Genomic DNA, 19,431 nt, shown 5'->3' on the forward strand with positions numbered 1-19,431 from the left:
TCTTCTGTCACAACACCCCAACACAGAAAAAGGAGTTAAATGACACCACCCTGTCGCTTTTTAAAACCTGTCCCTGCACTGCATTTAGAATTATCTATGGAGCACAGGTTAATTACCTCCCACAGACATGGGAGAAACTGAGGCACGGGAGAGGAGGCAGCAGCAGGTGACCTGCACCCACTGCAGGTTAGGTGAGACTAGTGTCTACCAGCTGGCCCCTGAAGGTTCCACGGAACCCGAAAGCACCAGAGAAAGGCAGGGCCCTGTGTCTGGGAGCTCACTGCTACGCGGCCACAGCTGTCTTGAGGGCAGGAAGAGGAAACACACACAAGGAAGCTAAAAAATCTGCTGGGCTTAAGACTTGAATAATTACATGAGAATATGGGGAAGCACCTCACACAGTGCCAGGCCGGTGGGAACCCAACAAATGGCAGCTTGATTCTTTGGCAAACTCCCACTTCCCGCGTCGCCAAGGAAGGTGGGGAAAGAGGCATCTGTCCTCTCCACTCCCCAGCCCCCGGGTAGGTTGGTGGGAGGGAGGATGGCCTGGGGCAGGAGCTGGGGAGAAGAAGCCCAATATGAAGATTCTCCAGCTCTAAACAGGGGGATCTGCTTCAGGGAGGATCGAGGGTATAGCACATACTTGTAAACTGTAAAGTGCCCGCGGGTACACTAAGTTCCTATTTTGTCCTAGCACCAGCCAGCTTGCTTTGAAAGTATCCTCCAGCCCTATGCAGCAAAACCCAGCCCAGAGAGGCGCAGACCCCACCCTGAGGAGCTGTCCCTTTCAGAAGCAGGACCCACCGTCCCAGCCGGAGCAGGGATCAGACAACTCTCAGAGGGTCGCTGCACAGGCAGCCAGCAGAGGAGAGCATGGGTCTTTGCCATCACCCCGTGACCTCTTTAGAGTTGAGTTTCTCCCGCCAACTGCACCCTCCACCCCAGAGGGGGACCGCGGGCCCCCAAACCAGGGCCTGCCCTTGTCTGACCAAAGGCAACCAGATCTGCTGCAGCTGTTAAGAGAACAAGCTCTCCCAGAGACCAGGGAAGCAGCTGGAGAAAGATTCCTGCCAGCCCGGGGGTGTAAATATTTATACAGCGTGGTGCGTGCGAAGGGGGAAGGCAGAGAGAGGTGGCAGGAACGAGGCGGCACTGAGACCGCAGACTGAAGGAGCGCGTGCTTTGGGCTCCGCTGGGAAGGGCAAGAGGCTGCCGGATCCTAATCCTACATCAGAGAGGCCGGGTCCTCGCCCCCAGCTCTCCTCTAGAATTGAAGGGAGCACTTAGAAGAAAATCCATCATCTATCCCCTGATCATCCCTCCTGTCTAGGTTGGCCCTCTCTGTAGGGAAGGAGGGAGGCTCTGCCTGGAACCAGAGATAAACCAATTCTACGGGGCCCAGGAATCAGGGCCTGGGGACTCCTGGGGCTATGGTTCTAGGGTCTTGAGGGGTGCTAGACCCAAGACTTGGACTCTAGGACTAGAGGCTTAGAAAACATAAGGAAATGATAAGCAAAATATAAAATAAGCAAAGCTTTGATATAATCAACAGTCTTTTCTAAAGTGGCCCCGAAGACTGTGCATCGATGAAGGAGGAGGAAACGGATGGGACCCAGCAAGGTAGCAGGGTGTGGAGAAGGCGAGGGGGAGCTTGATGGCACTTCCAGAGCAGCACGTGGCCACCATCACCACAGGGCCTGGGCAAAGGCAGCACAGCCCAATGGGCGTCCACCTGGCGCTCTTGGGCCCCTCCACCACAGGGTGCAACTCAGCTGCAGGTGTGCCCCTGGCGGAGCAGTGACACATCCACCCCTCAGCTGGGCCCGCTAAGGACTCAGCCAGCACCCAATGGCATTGACAGCCCAGGGTGGGAAGCCAGCCTGGGCCGGGGAGGACAGCCAGATGGACTCCAGTTGATTTGCCTCAGACAGCTGGGCAGCAGGGCCAGGCTGCTCCCACCGCCTCCCACGCCACGCCAGACAAGGAGGGGTGTGGCTGCAACTTCTAGGATTTCTCCGCCACCGCACCCGTCAAGAAGTGCCACCTGCTTCTATCGGTACCAGACCTGACCCTCAGGGCCTCCCACAGATGGGGTCTGTGTCGCTCCCAGTGGCCAAGAGCCTTTAAGACACCTCGCAGCTACCAGCCTCTTCTTGCATTCTTCCTGGGCCCTCAAAACGCCCACTGGCCAAGGGTGGGGGCTGTTGGGAAGGAAGGACCTTCCACTGGAAAACTGCCTCAGTCTCCCCAGCAGACAGCTCCAGATGCCCAGGCTGGCTTCGGCCAGAGACCGAGGATCAAAAAGGATCCCCAGACTTCCCCCAGAGGCAGCCCCCATGCTGCAAGGCCTCCCACCTACAGCACAGAGCTTGGCAAGTGATACATTCCCCATGGGGCACCTCCCCTGAGCCTCAGCCTTTCTGGGTGGAACCTGATGAGTCCTCCACCTGTCCACCGAGAAGGGCTGATTCCATCGCCTCCCTGAGCAATGGGGCCCAGGCCCACACACCGTGGAGGAAAGACCATCTGCCCCCAACCTTCAGCCCAGGCCTGGCAGACGACGTCAAGCCGCACAGAGGGAGAACAGCACTGTCCCAGCCCACTCTCCAGAAGGAAGCCCCTCTTCCAAGGACCCTGGAGCTGGGGGAGAATCTTCAGACGCCCGGGTCCTCTTCTGCCACTGTGGCTCTGCCTGCCGGCTGTGGCCTGCTTCTTGCCAGCACTGCTTAAACAGATGAACAAGAATTAAAAGCCTGTGTGGCCCAAGGAAAGCTTTAGTGGACAGAACTGAAGCCGAAGGAAAAGGAACAACAACAACAAACTATAAGAAATGGGAGAGGAGGGAAATTCAGGAAACAGACAAAATAAACCATCCGGGAATCCAGATGTAGAACAAGGAAAGCCAAGAGAAAAGAAAAATTATGCTAAGAAGGCAGAGTGGGGTGGGAAGGAGAATTGAGAATGAAAAACAAGAGGGGGGAAGATATGAATACTCTGAAAAAAAGGAAGAACGTGAAAGCAAACAACACCAGAAAAAAAAATAAAAAATAGAGACCCAGGAGAGAAAAAGAGGCAGCAATGAATTTAAAGCAACTGCTCTGACCCTCAACCAACCACAGTCAGGACTGTTGTGAGCCTTACTGCTTTTTGTGGATTTCAGACTCTTCCAAACACTGAGCAAGGACAGTCCTAGAAAAGCAGGCTTTCCTTCTTGCCCTTGTTTTTCCTACAATTCTCCCAACTCACCCCCACCATTGGTCTTTTGCAGAGTGAGGGCTGATCTTCCTGGGGCAAAAGGCCCAAAACCAGTCTAGGTCACTGCAGAACCTGGTGGCTTCCGTCACGCTGCCTCTGGAGGGCTCCCTGGAGAATCTGAGCAGAAGCGTTAGGTGTGATGGAGCTGGGTCATCAGCTTTGCATCTTCCAGGCAGCTCTCTGAGGACCAGGGCTAACCCAATCCACAGACACACGGTTCCTGGAACAGCAGGGGTTCATGGAAGACTGGTATACCCAACTCTAGGCAAAACTAGAGGAGTCCCAGCAAATGCAACTTTTGGAAACAATGTTGACGATTTAAATTCATCTCCAGACATTCTGAAGGGGACCTAATGATAGTCACAGTCTTCTCATTGCCATGGTGGGCAAACAACTTCTGGAAGTTTGCCTTTACTGCTTAGTGTCCATAAACCCCCATGAACACTTACAGAAGACACTGGTTCCTCTCCTTTTGTCTCTCTGGCCTCTTGATTCTGCCTTCTGTTGCTTCTCTTTCTTCTTTGAGTCCGCCAATGCCTCTCTCCTCTGTGTCTGCTTTGGTTTTTCCATTTCCCACCTCTACCTATTCTTCCATTTCTCTAGGGCAGCAGGAGCTGGGAGAAAGCTGAAACAAACCAAGGCAAAATCAAGAAGTAAAGGAAGGGGCTTCCCTGGTGGCGCAGTGGTTGAGAGTCCACCTGCCGATGCAGGGGACACGGGTTCGTGCCCCGGTCCGGGAAGATCCCACGTGCCGCGGAGTGGCTGGGCCCATGAGCCATAGCCGCTGAGCCTGCACGTCCGGGGCCTGTGCTCCGCAATGGGAGAGGCCACAACGGTGAGAGGCCCGCGTACCGCAAAAAAATAATAATAATAAAAAATAAAATGCGAGTGAATTTATATAGTTTAGCACCCAGGCTGTCCGCGGTGGGTGAGGGAGGCTCCTCGTGGACAGGGGTTGAGCCTCACCAGGCCACCTAAGACGGCTCCTCCAAAGTTCAGCCAAGGGAAGCCACACGGGCTGAACTCCGACTGACTGAGGTAAAGAAAACTGTGCCCACACCAGCCCTTCTCCCTCCGAGAATTCTCAAGTACTTGCCCCTGATTCTGTATATTCCGAAAGTCACATTTTTCCAAGTATCAACAACTGAGAGATGTGACAAAATGTACAGAAGGGATAATATCTAGGTTGTGGCCTTAGATACGCAACCCAGTTTCTTCCCATCCCTCCTAACCTTCAAACCTGTCACCGTCATGTAATCTATGACTCAAACTATTATTTAACCATAAAAAAAGACAAAGCAAGAAATTAGAGGCTGAGTGACCTAAAATGTATTCCATTCAACTGAGCTAATCTCCTAATAAGGGCGTGTATAATAATAAGTGATGCTGTATCTGTTCTGGAAGATGGGAATATTGCAGGGGAAAGTGCATGGTGACTGCAGATCCTAACTTGTCGAGATTTGTCCTCAAGAGGGTAAGTGCCTGGTCCTAGGCCAAGTGGCCTAGCATTTTGCTAAACGAATCTTAAAGTCTGACAACCAATGTGCTGCAGTGGAGAGCACCCGATGTTCAAAGTGACCCCCTTCAAATCCTAGCACTGCCCCTTCCTAGGCCAGCAAGGCACTTACCTGCCCTCCGCTAGTCTTGTGTGTTGTGAAATGGCAGTGACAGCAATACCCACCTCCTGGGGCTGCCGTGAGGACAGATGAGCAAAGCGCTTGGCACGGGTGAGCAGCCCACTCCCTGAACCACCCTGTCAACTGCTGCTGTACGTTAGGCAGCAAATTGGCAACACCAAGACAGCTGGAGGCCCCACAAAGTGGGGCTCCACGGAGTCACTGGAAAAGAGTCAAGTATCCCAAGCAAGAGAGAGAAGAGGGTCCCCTAGGAGGCCCAGGCAGCTGGCGGGTGGACCACTGCACGGAGAGCCAAGGACAGCCACTCAGACCGTGGGTGGGAGGACACAGGGGGCTGCTCTCCAGTCCTTCCGCATTAGCGCAACGTGCTGCATCCCCACCCTCCCTGTGTTCATCCTTACATGAGGCTCCGCTCACACTGACGTGGCCCCCACTATGTGCACGGCCCTGGCCAAGCGGAGGGCTGTAGCGGGGGTGAGCTTAAAAATGATCGCTGGCCTCAGAGAATCAGTAACTGGCCATTTTTGCCCAGATTCAGAAATCGGTCCTTTTAGGAGCTATTGTAAGGATACGACCAAATACTGAGAAATTCTTACTTCAGGGCCGATTTTTTTTTTCTTTAAGTAGAAAGGCAAAGAGTTCAAAAAATGTTCTGGAAATGTGAACAGCAAATGAATCTTAGTAATATTTAGGTGGTATTATTAATTTTTAGGTGAAATAAGAACAATGTGGGTAAGTGTAATGAGTTCTTTTTTTTTTTTTTTTTTTTTTACTGAAATACTGATAGATGAAGTGATATGACCTGATACACTGGACTTACTTTAAAATTATATGGGACGTGGGGAGACAGATGGTGATGTAAATGGACAAACTTGGCCAGAGTTGGTGATGTTGGTGATGGGTATGTCTCCTTCTGTATATGTTTGAAATTTTGCATAATGTTTTAAGTTCATAAAAGCTGAAAAAACAATGTTAACTCAGGGATTCTCCTCTTATTGGTTCTTGCAACACGATATTTACTTCCCAAGGACATGTGCTCTTGGACAAGAGGTAAGGCTGCCAGGAGCTGGGAAGGGCTGGAGAACAGACAGGGAGACCACCACTCCGGGATTGGGAAAGTGCCCCAAAGCCTCCTCCTTGCACACGCTGAGGACCAAGAATGCCGTCCTGCCCCTCAGGGCCTCCCAGGCCGAGAAAAAACATTCAGAGGGACTGCTGTCCATTTGCACTGCTTTTGAACTCAGTGAAAATTATTTAATTGGTTTCAATGTATTTTAAACCACAATGAACTTTTTTTTTTTTCTAGCAGACAGCCACTATAACAGAGTGGGCAGGTATTCTAACCTCACTTTCTTCATCTGGTAAAGTGGGGAGACTCACATGTACCCCATTTCCCAGAGTGTGGGGTAAATGAGATTAATGTTCCTAAAGTGCCCTAGCACCGTAAGCGCTGATAAAGGCTGGGTCTGATTTGAGGGGTGTTTGGCAAATGTCTGACCACGGTGGAGCCACCCCAGCTTGGGCGCTGTTTGATATGTAGATGCTTCACCTAAACATCTAAATTAAAGAGGAGTCAAGGCACACATTCTCCGAGACCTCTTTGGGCCAGGCAACCTGCCGAGTGTCGGCCCCTTTGGGTATCACAAAGAAGCCACTGCTGTGCCCTTCCCTCCCCAGAGGCGCCACCCCTGCTCTGGGAAGAACAGGAATGAAGCCCCCAGAGTTTTCTCTCTAGATGAAGAATGAGTCCGAAAATGAGGAATAGGCTCTGCCCAGTCTGGGCTGTGGCTTTGAATGGAGAAATGCATCCTAAGAAAGCAGATCTTCAGCAGATCAGCTCACTCCCAAAGATGGGGGCCAGGGGTCTGGGGCGCACAGACAGACAGACAGCAGGCCTGCTCAGCAGCACCCCGACAGGGAGCTTCTGGAGCTCTAAGCAACTGAGCGGGCAGGACAGCCTCCAGACACCAGGGGGCAGCACAACACACCCTCCAGGGATCCGAGGGACCCACCAAAGACGACCTGGCAACAGATGGCTTCCAAGACAAACCTCAGTAGCCAGGGCATGCAGAGGGAGGCATCCCAGAGAGGCAGATGGCCCACACCGCCAGTTCAGAAGTCTTTGCCACTTGCCCCAGGCAACTGGTGAGTGGCTTCCTGCAAGACCAGCTTCAGCCAGAAGAGGGTGTTTGTGACCAGGTGAGGGATCCACAGGCTACAGGGCTGGCAGGCATGAGGGAGGTGGTAAAAGCAGAAGGTAGACTGGTGGCTGAGAGAACGGCCACGCCAAGTCTTTGGATCCTTGCTCTAGAACCTCCTGCCAAGCGGATGAAAGGTCTGTCCCATCCTCAGTTGCTCCACATTCTCTCGTTCCACTGTCCACTGGACCCCACCACATGCTCTCTGTGCCTTCACCCCAGAAAGAAACAGAAAGGAGGAGAGCCCAAGACAAAGTTCGAAAGTTCTCGAAAGGTCCTTGGGCTTTGGGATCTTTGAAATGCATCCACAGGATTATTCTAAGCTCTCAGAAAGCCCCCTGGCTCCAGAGAAGAGAGCAGTCTCTGTTGTGAGACCTTTGGAGCTACAATGCCTGGGTTCAAATCCCAGCTCTGCAATCATGGGCAAGGTACTTAACCCTCTGTGCCTCAGTTTCCTGCTCTGTAAAAAGAGGATAGCAGGGCTTCCGTGGTGGCGCAGTGGTTAAGAATCTGCCTGCCAATGCAGGGGACACAAGTTCAAGCTCTGGTCCGGGAAGATCCCACATGCCACGGAGCAACTAAGCCCATGTGCCACAACTACTGAGCCTGCGCTCTAGAGCCCGCAAGCCACAACTACTGAGCCCGAGTGCCTAGAGCCCGTGTTCCGCAACAAGAGAAGCCACCCCAATGAGAAGCCCATGCACTGCAGCGAAGAGTAGACCCTGCTCGCCACAAGAGAAAGCACGCGCGCAGTTACTAAGACCCCACGCAGCCAAAAATAAATAAATAATTTTTTTTTAAAAGAGGATAACAATGACTCTCTAGGATCACTGCTTATAACAATGGCTGGTTACAATATGGGAAGGCATTTGAAAAGAGCATGAAGTTCTCAGAAAGCAGCTCAGAGACATACATAGTACTGCTCTCAGCACAGGCCCAAAGCCCCAAAGGTCTGTGCTTCTTTCCATCAGAACTCAGTTCAAGGACACCACCAGGCTGTGGAGGCTGCCTGGAGCACAGGCCCTGCGTCTGGAGTGGGAGTGGGTTTAGCTAGTGTTTCCCTGGAGCAGTGGAGAGGTAAGCAGGTACCCAGTGCAGCCCTCCTGTGCACACTTTGGGTTTTTTGTTCAGGACAAGCAGAAGACAGCACTCAAATCTAAGCTGGGCTCGTTAAACTCATCAGCCAGAGGCCGAGAGGCAGGCTGGCCGCCCTGTGCGGGATGGGGAGAGCCAGCCTTGCAGAGGCGAGGCCTGCACCAGAGGGTATGAGGAGCCTGCCGGCCTCAGAGCAGGGCTGGGCTTCCCCGGGATGGAGAGGGATGGGGAGGAAAGAGTTAAGTCGACTCTGGGCTCCGCAGCTATAAACAGTGAGCCAAGGGAGGGAGGGAGCTGACACAGGATGTGGCCAGGGCTGAGCTGTCTGATTATTAACTTCACTTTTATTTGGAGGGGGATTCGATTCTCTGTTTTACTTCCCATCAAGGAAGTGAAAGCCCAGGTCTCGGAGGGGCCTGGTTTCAAATTGTTTTGTCACAGCTCATTTATTTTTCCTCTTAAATAAATAAACAAAACCACCTCTTTGTTTTCCCCTTAATGAGCGTTCAGCAAATCATCTGTGGGTGAGGCATGAAAGGGGTTTTCTGCAGTCCTTCATGAGGCACTTTGGCTTTTTCTTTTAAAAGGAAAAAGAAAGGATTCTTCCTTTAGCTTCCACCTTCTCCAAGACTCTCAAGGCACTTTCTTTTCTGCTTCATCCTGAGATCTCAGCCTGAAATCATGACCTCAAGCCCAGCCAGATACATAGACCTTCCTTTGCTGGTCCTTGGGGCCTGCCTGCTGCCTGCCATCCCATGTCACAGGCTCCGACCCCAAGGCCACACAGAGGAAGCAATGAGAACGCTTGGGGCTCAGTGGTTAGTCCTCTTGGTCAAGCTAGGACCCATGTTTTTTGTTCCTATGGCACCCTGACGTTTCCAGCAAAAATAACAAAGCAATTAAACACACAACAGGACTCCATTACAGGGCTTAAGAAAACACCATTACATGTTCCTTTGCTCAAGGTTCAAAGTGTTTGGGAAATCTGTTTACAACACCAAAACCCATCCAATAATTTCATGATGCTCCTGCGGCAACCCTTTCCTGAATGACCTACATGTGCGAGGCACCAAGGGGGATGCAACAGACCACCGTCACACAGTCCCTACCTTCACGGTGCCCACGATTCAGTGGCGGGGGATGCAGAGAGGAAAACAGGACATCCTACAGCAGAGACCAAGGGAGCTTCCGGTGGGCAGGGAGGGAAATGACGGGCTCTGCTGGAAACGAAGGGTGTAGAACTGGAGGAAGGCTTCCCGGTGAAGCTGATATTCAAGCTGCACCTCGAAGGGCTGATATTAAGAAGAAAGTGTATTCTAGAAGCTGAAAAGTACCCAAATGACAGAGAGGCAGTATCAATGTGTGAGCCACATCAGATATGAGACCACAGGAATGGTGGGGCCTGGAGGGCTTATGGTTCCTCAGATGGCATTCAGAACGGCAGCTAAAGTCCTCACGGTGGAGAGGGGCTGAAAGGAGGCGGCCACTTGGAGTCAGCTCCAGGCTGCCAGTCCTTGGCCTGGCTGTGAAGAAGCTGCCCTCTATGCTGTAAGCAACAAGATACAACACTTGGATCCACGCTCGTCTGGGCTCCAGACGCTCTGCTAGCCCCAAACACCTGATGGCCACCAGGAGCGCCGTTTGCTGCCTGTTTGCGGCCTCTGGCTTTCTCTTTTGGAATACGGGGCAAGAAGAAAGCAGGGAGTGACTGGAACAAGTCCAATTCACTTACAAAGGCGCTCGGGCTCCTAATGCTAACGGGATGGGGTTTCCAAACGCCCCCGAGGGAGTTGCCAGGATCCAGGATTTTCTTCAAGTTCTTGGAAATTCTTCGCCGTCCCCGTGGCATCGCAGCTTCCAACCGCAAGCCTGCCCAGGCCTGGCTGGGCCGGGGCCCCGGCCACGAGAGGGTTAAGGCGCCGCCAAGATGGCCGCCTTGTTTTGCACTTCGGAGGGGGTCACGCGGGAGGCTGCCCTTTGCCTCTGGGGAGGCGGTCAAAGCCCTGCCCCTGGCGCTCTGCCCTCGGCGGCTTGACGGCATCTCCTCCCCTGCGCGTCCTGCACTCCGGGACCTCCGAACCTTCCAGGCCCCAGGCGAGCCAAACTCCCAGCCTTTCAGGCAGCAGACCGGGCCTTGGAGGAGCGAGGCAGGGAGGCCCCCTCGGAGATACCGGGCCGCGGATGCGCGCCGGCGGGGTCCCTTCGGCCTCTAAGAACGTCTGGGGCCCGTGAGCCGAGGCCGCAGCCTGGGCCGCGATCCCTTTCTATTTTCTTGTCTCCTGGCTGAAGCCGCCCCAGCTGTCTCCCGGGTAGGCCTCCGCCTGCAGCCGGGCAGGGACGCGATGGACGTGGTCGCACTGCCCTCCAGTGGCCAGTCCGCCGAACAGCACGGTGGGCCGGGGTCGGGGTCCCGGTGATGGCGCAATGTCCGCACCCTCGGCCGTCCCTCCTTAGAGAAGGGCTTCCTTCCCCTTGCTGCTTTTGAAGATGTGGCCTTGCTCACCCCCAGTGCCTTTTATAGGCGGCTCAGGTGGCCCTTTGCCACAGTGGACACTGACCCAACAGCAGGGGATTTGCCTCTGCCAGTGGTTCTCAAACTTTTGTGTGCACCTGAATCCTGGTGCCCAGTTGGTTCAGACACAGATTGCTGGGTCCCACGCCCAAAGTCAGAGAATTTGCATTTCCTCTCTAACAAGTTCCCAGGTGCTGCTGCTGGGACTACGTTTATAGAACCACCGGCTCAGTGGCTCATCCTGTCCTGGGGATTCTGTCATCCACCCATTGGGCACTGAGGACCAGAAGTGACCGCCACCAAGTTCCCACCCTCATGGGGCCCACTCTAACAGAGAAGAGAGATTTGTTTAAACAGATAATCTCATAAATAAATATAAGATTCCATTTGAAAAAGTTTTCAAATTCCCATGAAGGAAAAGAATAAGGTGCTCAAAGAACATATATATATATATATATATATATATATATATATACATGGAAAACTATTTCAGATTTGGGATGAAGTGGCTCGTGTTCCCTCTCTGAAGAAACCCTTAAGTTGAGGTGGGAAGGAGGAGGGAAGAGGGGAGGCTGGGAGAGGGACTGAGGCTGCAGGTAGAGCAGGTGAGAGCTGTAGACAGTGGATGGAGATGCAGAGACTGGAGGGACAGAGCTGGATTGGGGGAGTGGGTAGGCAGAGGGTCAGAGTCCCCAGGTCTATGTATCTGGTACCCAAAGACCTGCCTCTTCAGAAGGGGTAACATTCAGAGGAACCTGGATACTGAGCCCTTAGCCACCCTCCACAGTGCCCAAGAATGGGGTCCCACCTGCGGGAACCTCAGCCAAGTGCCCATGACCCATGAACTTGTTGCTTCCTGAACCAGATCTGCCCAGGCTCCTTCCCAAGGCCTGAGGGAGTGCCGCATTTGATGGATCCAGGTGAGCAATGGTGAGAAGACCTGGTGTACCATCTGCCCACCCGTGCACTGGATGTTTCATCTCCTCCCTACTGCAGGTCCAGGATACAGCCGTTTCTCCAGTGAGCATTTTTAAGTACCTACTGTGTGTCTGCTCTGGAGTCACTACAGTGACGTGTGAGGTGTGCTACAAAGGGTGAGGCCTGCCCCCAGACTGTCCTGCAGGGCAGGTAGGTGGAGGACACCATCCCTTACCCCAGTCTCAGTTCCCAGCCAGCTGCCTGAACCTGCATCCCACACAAATATCCCTGGGGCAGCTCCTGGCAGGGAAGGGGGGAGGGAGCAAGATGACGAATGGAAGCCAGGAACTCTATTGTGAGGATGCTTGTTACTTGGTATCAATGCCAGTTTGATGGCAGGGGGGTGAGGTGACCACCAGCCACTCCACTGCCTCTGTGCCTCATGCTTCGGTGAGGAGGCATCTGCCCATTAGGGCTGTCGCCTTGCACAGTCACTTCCCTCCCCAGTTTTCTCATCTGAAAAATGGGGGTGGGGATGAGTTGTATTAGATGATCTCCAAGGTGTTTAGGTCCAAGCCCAGCCCACCAGCGCACTGCTGGAGGGACGGGTGAAAAGGCTTCTGCTCAGTGACCCCACACACAACTATACAAAGTCAGGCCTGGAGGCTAATCACCTCCAGGTTGAGGGGAGGGAGAGAAGAGCATCTGGAAAACTATTGCAGCTTCAGAATCAAACCAGTCCAGTTCCAGTTACTGGCTCTGCTCCTGACTCACTGTGTGTCCTGCAGCAAGTGGCTTAACCTTTCTGGGCCTCAGCTTCCTCGTCTGAGAAGATGAGGATAACATCGTACCTTACCTCATAAGGTTGATCTGAAGGCAAATAGTGATAGCTACCACTTATCAAGCACTGGTTCCACGTGACGCCCCACGCCAAGGGCTTCTCAGGAATTACGTGAGGTCATGCGTGAAGCACTGGCCCACTGCCGCCAAGGAGTGAGGTTGGATAATGGGAGCCTTGGTGTTATCATTTCACAATCGCCCCAGTACTTGGCACAGGTGGGTACATTCAGTAGACAGGAGGGGACTAGCAAGCCCTCGGCATATAGTAAGCACTCAATAAAAGATAGCTTTTATTATTAAGACAGAAGGGACCCTTGTGAAGAGTTCTTGCAGCAAAGGGAAATGTAGGGGGCGTGCCGTGAGGCTGGTACACCCACTGCTCCCCAGAGGGCCAGCCCCGTGCCTAGTTAGCCAGTGCCTGGGCTGGGACGTCAGCTCTTACTCTTCCCAGAGCACAGCTAATTAGCCTCCCCTCAGCCAGGAGCTCCCCAGATGAAAGGTGTCTAATACAAATGCAAGGCGTGACCCTCATATTTGTAACCAAGGTTCCCTTGGGTGAGGAAGGCCTGGGGTGGAGAGACAGGCCAGATCAGGGCCTCACCTTCTTTATGACAGAGGTTCTCAGGAAAGGGAGCTGCGCTGGGGTGCTTGTGAGCCTGAGAAAAAGGCTTCATGGCAGTGGGCGTGGGACCCCCAGCGGGGGGGTCCCTAGGCCCTGGGGGCGGGAGGAGCTGGGTAGCTGAGGGGCAGAATGCTCCAGGCCCTAGGCTGCATCTCAGACCAGGAGCTCCGGAGCCAGGAGGCAGCCTAGGGCATGGTGGGTCCGAGCCACGGCGCTGATGCCAGGCTGCCTGATGGAGATCCCAGCTCCACAGTGGCCCTTCCATGTCCCAGAGCCTCAGTTGCCTCATCTGCAAAGTGGGGATGGTGATAGCTCTGACCTCACAGCACTTACTACTGTAGGACCTCGTGCATTTGTTCCTTCAACAGACATTTATTAAGCACCTACTCTGTACCAGGCCCTGGGTGCTGGAAATACCATCATGGACAAACCGGATCAAGCATCTCCCCCCTGTGAACTTGCATTCTGAGTGGAAGATAGACAATAAACACAAGCACCAAGATATTCCTAATACTCTGCCTGGCCGTGGTCTGCACTGTGAGGAAGACAGGGGTCGAGGTACAGGGATATGGCAGGGGTGACATCTCAGACACAGTGGACACATGCACTTTCCAAGGCAGGTGAGAGGCAGGTCTGGGCAGATTAAGAAACAGACCGAGGTTGAAGGCCCAGCCCAAAGCCGTCCAGCAAATCCAAGGCTAGAAGCTGGGTCTGCAGCACAGGACCCTTGACCCACAGCTGGTGGAGCAACCACAGAAGTCCCCCTTACCTCTGGCTAAAGGATGCGCCAGCCCAAGCCGCCTGCCCTCATCTCCGCCTTGGCCTGTGCACTGGACACAGTCTGGACTGGAGGGAGGAAGGGTTGCGGCTGCCAGGGTAACGCAGCTTCCATTCCTGACATCCGCCAGGGTCTCACATCCACCTCACGTCTCTCTCACCCCTCCCAACGGCCTAGCAAGGTCAGTAGCAGCCCCATAATTTTCACTGAGGTGAGATTCACATAACAGAAAACGAACCATTTTAAAGTGAACAGTTCAGTGGCATTTAGCACATGCACAGTGTACACTCCCACCCGTACATAGTTGCAAATCATTGTCACCAGCCCAGAAAGAAACTCATATCCATGAAGCAGTTGCTCCCCCTCACCCCTCCCCCCAGCCCCTGGAAACCACCAGTCTACTTTCCATCTCTATAGATTTGCATATTCTGGACGCTCCATGTATCCAGACCTTTGTGCCTGGCTTCTGTCACATAGCCTGTATTCAAGGTTCACCCACATTATAGCATAGATCAGTATTTTGTTTCTTTTTATGGCTGAATACTGTTCCATTGTATGTAAGCATCTCCATCGTACAGACGAGGAAACAGACAGACTCAGGGCAAACAAGCAACACCCAAAGGTCACAGCCTGTCCGTGGCAGATCCAGGACTGGATCCCACCCTGAGTCCACACCGTGGAAACCTGGCCACGCGGGCCCTCTCCCCAGAGGGCCCCAGCCCAGCCCTGCGTCCCAGGGTTGGGGAGGGCTGCCCCTGCGGGCGGATGCCGGCTCCCCCCGGTGTGGCCCAGCCTCTTCTCAGCACAGGTTCACAGGTGTGGGCAAGGTGGCCTCCCACTCACCCTGCTCCAGTCTGGGCCGGAGCGTGGCTGAAGAGGCCACCTCCTCAAGTGGAATTCCAGGTCCCGGCCAACCGCAGGTCAGGGCACTCCTGGGCCCCAAACCTTCCTACTCAACTGAGTCATGAGGCTGTGAGGCGCCTCAGCCCTGGAGCAACCTGGTGGGCCGGCCAGGTCAGGAGCGCTGTCCCGGCCAGGTCAGGAGCGCTGTCCCCAGCCAGCTGATGGTCTTGGGCAGAGCTGCTGGCCCACCAAGCAAGTGGATACCTCAATGCACAAACGTTTGTTAAGCACCCATTCTATACCAGGGACCCCACCTTTAAGGTGCTCCCTCTCTGAGGAAGGCACCGACCCCAGAACAGAAAGCGGGTGCTGGGACCAAGGAATGGGACACAGGGAATCCCTGACCTCGGTCAAGAAGGCTGCACATGCCAGGCCTGCCAGCCTCCCTCCCGCCTCAGGGCAGGTGGGGGGCACAGGGCAGCTCGTGCACAGGCCACTGGGATGCCCACCTGGGCTCTTCAGTGCCCAAGCAGGAAGCAGTATTCACTGTCCACGTACCCTATCCTGACCGCGTGCCCACCTAGCGTCCATTCATTCATCTCATTCAGTCGGTCAGCACCCATCACCCTACTCGGCAACAAGGATACAAAGGTTAAAAAAAACACAAATAGGGGCTTCCCTGGTGGCGCAGCGGTTGAGAGTCCGCCTGCCGATTCAGGGGACACGGGTTCGTGCCCCGGTCCAGGAAGATCCCACATGCCGTGGAGCGGCTGGGCCCGTGAGCCATGGCCGCTGAGCCTGCGCGTCCGGAGCCTGTGCTCCGCAACGGGAGAGGCCACAACGGTGAGAGGCCCGCGAACCGCAAAAAACAAACAAACACAAATAGTCCCTGTCCTTCAGGAGCTTAAAACTGAGCGGGATTATGCAAAATGTGGCCCGGGGCAAGGAGACCAGAACCAGGGCCCCAACCCAGCGGGCAGCTGCAGTTGGAGCGTGGGTCCCACACGTCCCACAGCTGGGCCCATTTCTAGACTATAACCCCTCCCCCGACCCACACACCCATTCAGTAAATCAGGCTGAAACATGGGCCTGAGGGCTTTGTGCTCCTTAGCCGCTACCCCTACCTGCACCCCCATCCAGGATGCAGAAGGATTTTCCCCAGCACGAAATGCCCCCACAAAGGTCCCCTGAGGAGTGGCAGAGGGAAGGAAAGGACACCCAGAGCCCCAAAAGGGCTCCATCGCATCGCTCCTAGAGGCTGCCATGGGGGTGCTGGCCTGACCTGAATGGCCAGGCTGGGCCCCCGCCCACAGCAGCACCCCAGCCGCAGTGCACTTCCTCGGTGCCGGGCACATGCTCAGCACATCACATGCATTTCTTAAACCAGTAAGATTTTTACCAGTGACTTGCCCAAGGTGCCAGTGCGAGTGGAGAATTTGCCTTCTGGTCTGACCCACTCCGAAGTCCACAGCCACAGTTCTACACATTTTCCCCCAGACAAGACTGGCACCCAACGCTCCCCCAGGTACCGTGCAGCCTCCTGGCTAAACTGCCTGGGGGAGAGGGAAGAGATCCCCCAATTAACCCAGAGTCCCACCCCAACCATGTTCCTGCCCTCTCCCCTCGCCCGCCTCAGCTGACCCTCTAGCTCGACTAGCCTTTCTGAGGTCAGGAAGCACCTTCCGCCCCCAGGGAGCCCCCAGAGCAGCTGGAGGGAACAGTCCCACTGGGCCTGTGGAAGGAAGGGAATGGGGTGGGGACTGACAGGTCCTGGCCATGTATAGGCCTCTGGTGGGAGGGGAAATGATCCTTCCAGGGGTCAGATGCTCTAGGCCTGTCCCCACCCTCCACAGCTGTCATGGAGACCTTGGCTGCAAAAGGGGAGGGAGCAGGCTGGTTCTCCCAGGTGTCTTGGCTGAACTGATGCAACCCCAGAGTGCCCTGCGGGCCAGAAGCCAGAGGACCGGGTGTGTGGGAAGGCGGTGATTATCGCCCTCTGTTTCAGAGCTGGGTGTGGGGGCCACCTGCCCAGGGAGCACGGCCTGGCCAAGAGGTAGGGGTGAGCCCCTACCTGTCCCAGATGTATCCTGAGGCAGATGGGGCCGCCATGGGGAACAGGCCAAGTGGTGTCCCCACAGCCAGGACATGGCCACTGAGAAGGCCAGTGACTGCAACTCCCTTCCCTGGGCTCTGGTTAAAGCACTTTAATTAATCCTGAAGCCAATCTTTACACCCAGGCTGGGAGGAGGAAAGTGCACAGCGTCCCCATGTTACAGATCAGGAGACTGAGGCTCAGAGATTTGAGAAACGTGCCCATTTCCATGTGGCCTGGAAACAGTACAGTCAGGATTCACGTCCAGTCCCTCTGACCCCAAAGGCTTTGCCCTGGATCACTTAGAGCTTCCCTGCTGGCTGTGCCCAGCACCAGGACTGGCAACTGAGCTATTCAGACACCCGCTGGATGAGGGGGTGAGCAGACAAGGGAGTGAACAAGTGGACAGAGGTAGGGATGAGTGAGGGGAGAAGTGCATCTACTTCCATGGCTACCGAGCAGTTGAGCAAGTGGACAGGTGGGCAAGTGGACTAGTACACAAACAGTAGGATGGCTAAGGGGCTCAGGAGGCAAAAGTAATTGCGGCTCCGTCACATGGTCTCTGGAAGACAGGAAGGAACCTGGCTTATGAGAAGCTGGGTGGCCCATCTGGGTGCTGGTTGACCATGAAGAATACCCCCCGGGTCTCCCTCCCTAGACAGCAAGTCTCCAGAACAAGGGGCCCCAGGGCCCCTGCCCACCACATGCACGCACACTCCATGACCAAGTAACTGGCTGGGCTGGTCAGGCATCGACAGGCCATCGAGAGCTTGATTGCTTTAGAGGACCCTGGCCAGGTCTGTGAGCCCACCCCCGACACCTTCCATGAGGTCCCAAGGGAAAGCAACTGGACCAAGTCAAGGGCAATTCTGTGACCCGGAGGGCTCTCAGAGGAGCTCTCCCCCGCCCTCCCGCCAGCCAGCTCTCTGCGGGGGGGCTGGCAGGTGGAGGCCCAAGTGTCTCTGGAGAGCAAGCGCAGGTACTGCTCACCTTGGGGACAGAGGAGGCCAGGAGACCCAGGGGCATGCCTGGCCAGGCCCAGCCCTCATCCCTGAGTTGCTATGCCTCCCCCGGCCAGGGGCAGGCGGGATGAGGGGGAAGACTTGAAGTCCTGTGAAGGGGTGGGGCCAGGGTGCACAGAAAACTGCTCCACAACTTGGCTCCCTCCCCTGCGCCCGCAGCCCTGCGTGAGCCCCCTTCCCCAAGGAAGTCTTTAAGGGGACAGAGACCAGCACTGCCCTCCCTGGCCTTTCCACGTCGGGTCCTCCGGCTTGTTAGCCCCCTCTCCCCACATGGGGACCTTCTGGAAACTACACTGCATTGGAAAATGCCGAAGAGGTCAGTGTGGACGCGGGAGCAGAGTGGGGGGCAGGGAACCGCCCGGCCTCAGCACCGGCCCTGGAGAGGAGGCGAGCGCCCCCTGGTGGCCTCTTGTGGCGCAGGCACGTAGAGCCACACTCCCCCGACAGGACTCCTAGGAGGGCAGTCTGTACGCAGCCTCCTGGAGGCTCCAAGAGCATCTTATAACTCACCCACAATTTCCTAAGAAAAAAAAAAAAAGTGATGTGACTTACATCAAAAGGTCATTGTGAGGACTGCACAACATGTGCAGCCCTCTCAGCATGACATTCTGCAAATAATAATGATGACACAGTGACCCTGGGGAGGTAGGTGTTTATTATTTCCAGTTTTCATGAAATGGAGGCTTGCCCAAAAGCACTCAAATAGAACCCGGATTTGAACCGAGGTGTGATGCCAGGCTTGCACTGTGGTTTAGGCACTATAGTCACTCAGATCTTAACAAGGGAGACTGTTTCCAGCCCAGGGGTAGCTTTTTCTCTCCTGTCTCCTGCTCTCGAGAGACTGCACTACTGGGGAGAAGACAGAGAAATGGATCTTCCTCTTTGCATGGTCAAAGGGTCAGTGTTAAATCTTTGCTTATCTTGTACTTTGCAAAGGACTTTCCCCTGTGTTATCTCATTTGCGCTTCACACCAGGCCCGTGAGGGACATGCAGCGTGCAACTCCAAAGTCAGTGGTCCACATAACTTCCAGCCTTGCACCCACATTAGCCCCACCTGGTAGCAAATCCAATACCCAAGATTTCTGTAAAAATCCACTCGCAGAAAATACTTGCAAAGCATATCTGACAAGGGACCAGTATCCAGGATATAACTCAGTAGTAAAAAGACAAATAACCCCATTTAAAGATAGACAAAAGATTTGAACAAACACGTCTCAAAAGAAGACATATGAATGGCCAATAAGCACAGCAAAGAAGATAAAACAACATCATTAGTCACCATCATTAGTCATCATTAGGAAGTATAAAATAACACCTTATACACCCACCAGCACGGCGGAAATTGAAAAGCCTGACAAAAGCAAATGCTAACTAGAATGTTAACGGGAACACTCATACATTGTTGGTAAATGTATAAAATGGTACAACCACTCCGGAAAAAAGATCTAGTGGTTTCTTATAAAACCAAACATACACCTCTTCCATGACCTAGCGATTCCACTTCTTAGGTACTTACCCAAGAGAAATGATGATATACATTCACAAAAAGACTTGTACGGGAATGTTTCTAGCAGCCTTATTCATAATAAGCAAAAACCCAGAAACAGGCCAGCGCACA

The 19,431-nt window shown here is 54.2% G+C and overlaps 1 protein-coding gene, 1 long non-coding RNA gene and 1 pseudogene across 2 annotated transcripts in view; 2 read left to right on the forward strand and 1 right to left on the reverse strand.

Moving 5' to 3' along the window:
• LOC149750315 (uncharacterized) overlaps nt 1–5,664 on the forward strand; it is a 15,443-nt gene extending 9,779 nt beyond the window's left edge. Inside the window, exon 2 of the long non-coding RNA XR_016392204.1 lies at nt 695–5,664. This is a non-coding gene — a long non-coding RNA (uncharacterized LOC149750315). The remainder of the gene's footprint in view (nt 1–694) is intronic.
• Nucleotides 1–10,767, reverse strand: part of ZFP36L1 (ZFP36 like 1 zinc finger CCCH-type) — a 26,133-nt gene extending 15,366 nt beyond the window's left edge. Inside the window, exon 1 of the mRNA XM_089907867.1 lies at nt 9,295–10,767. The gene's annotated coding sequence lies outside the window, so the exon portion shown is untranslated. The remainder of the gene's footprint in view (nt 1–9,294) is intronic.
• LOC149750316 (uncharacterized) lies at nt 9,953–17,749 on the forward strand (annotated as a pseudogene).
• The last annotated feature ends 1,682 nt before the right edge of the window (nt 17,750–19,431 follow it).

The sequence above is a fragment of the Delphinapterus leucas genome, chromosome 2, assembly GCF_059928025.1.
Source record: "Delphinapterus leucas isolate spDelLeu-1000000601 "Yukka" chromosome 2, BTC_Dleu_Yukka2, whole genome shotgun sequence".
NCBI classification, from domain to species: Eukaryota; Metazoa; Chordata; class Mammalia; order Artiodactyla; family Monodontidae; genus Delphinapterus; species Delphinapterus leucas.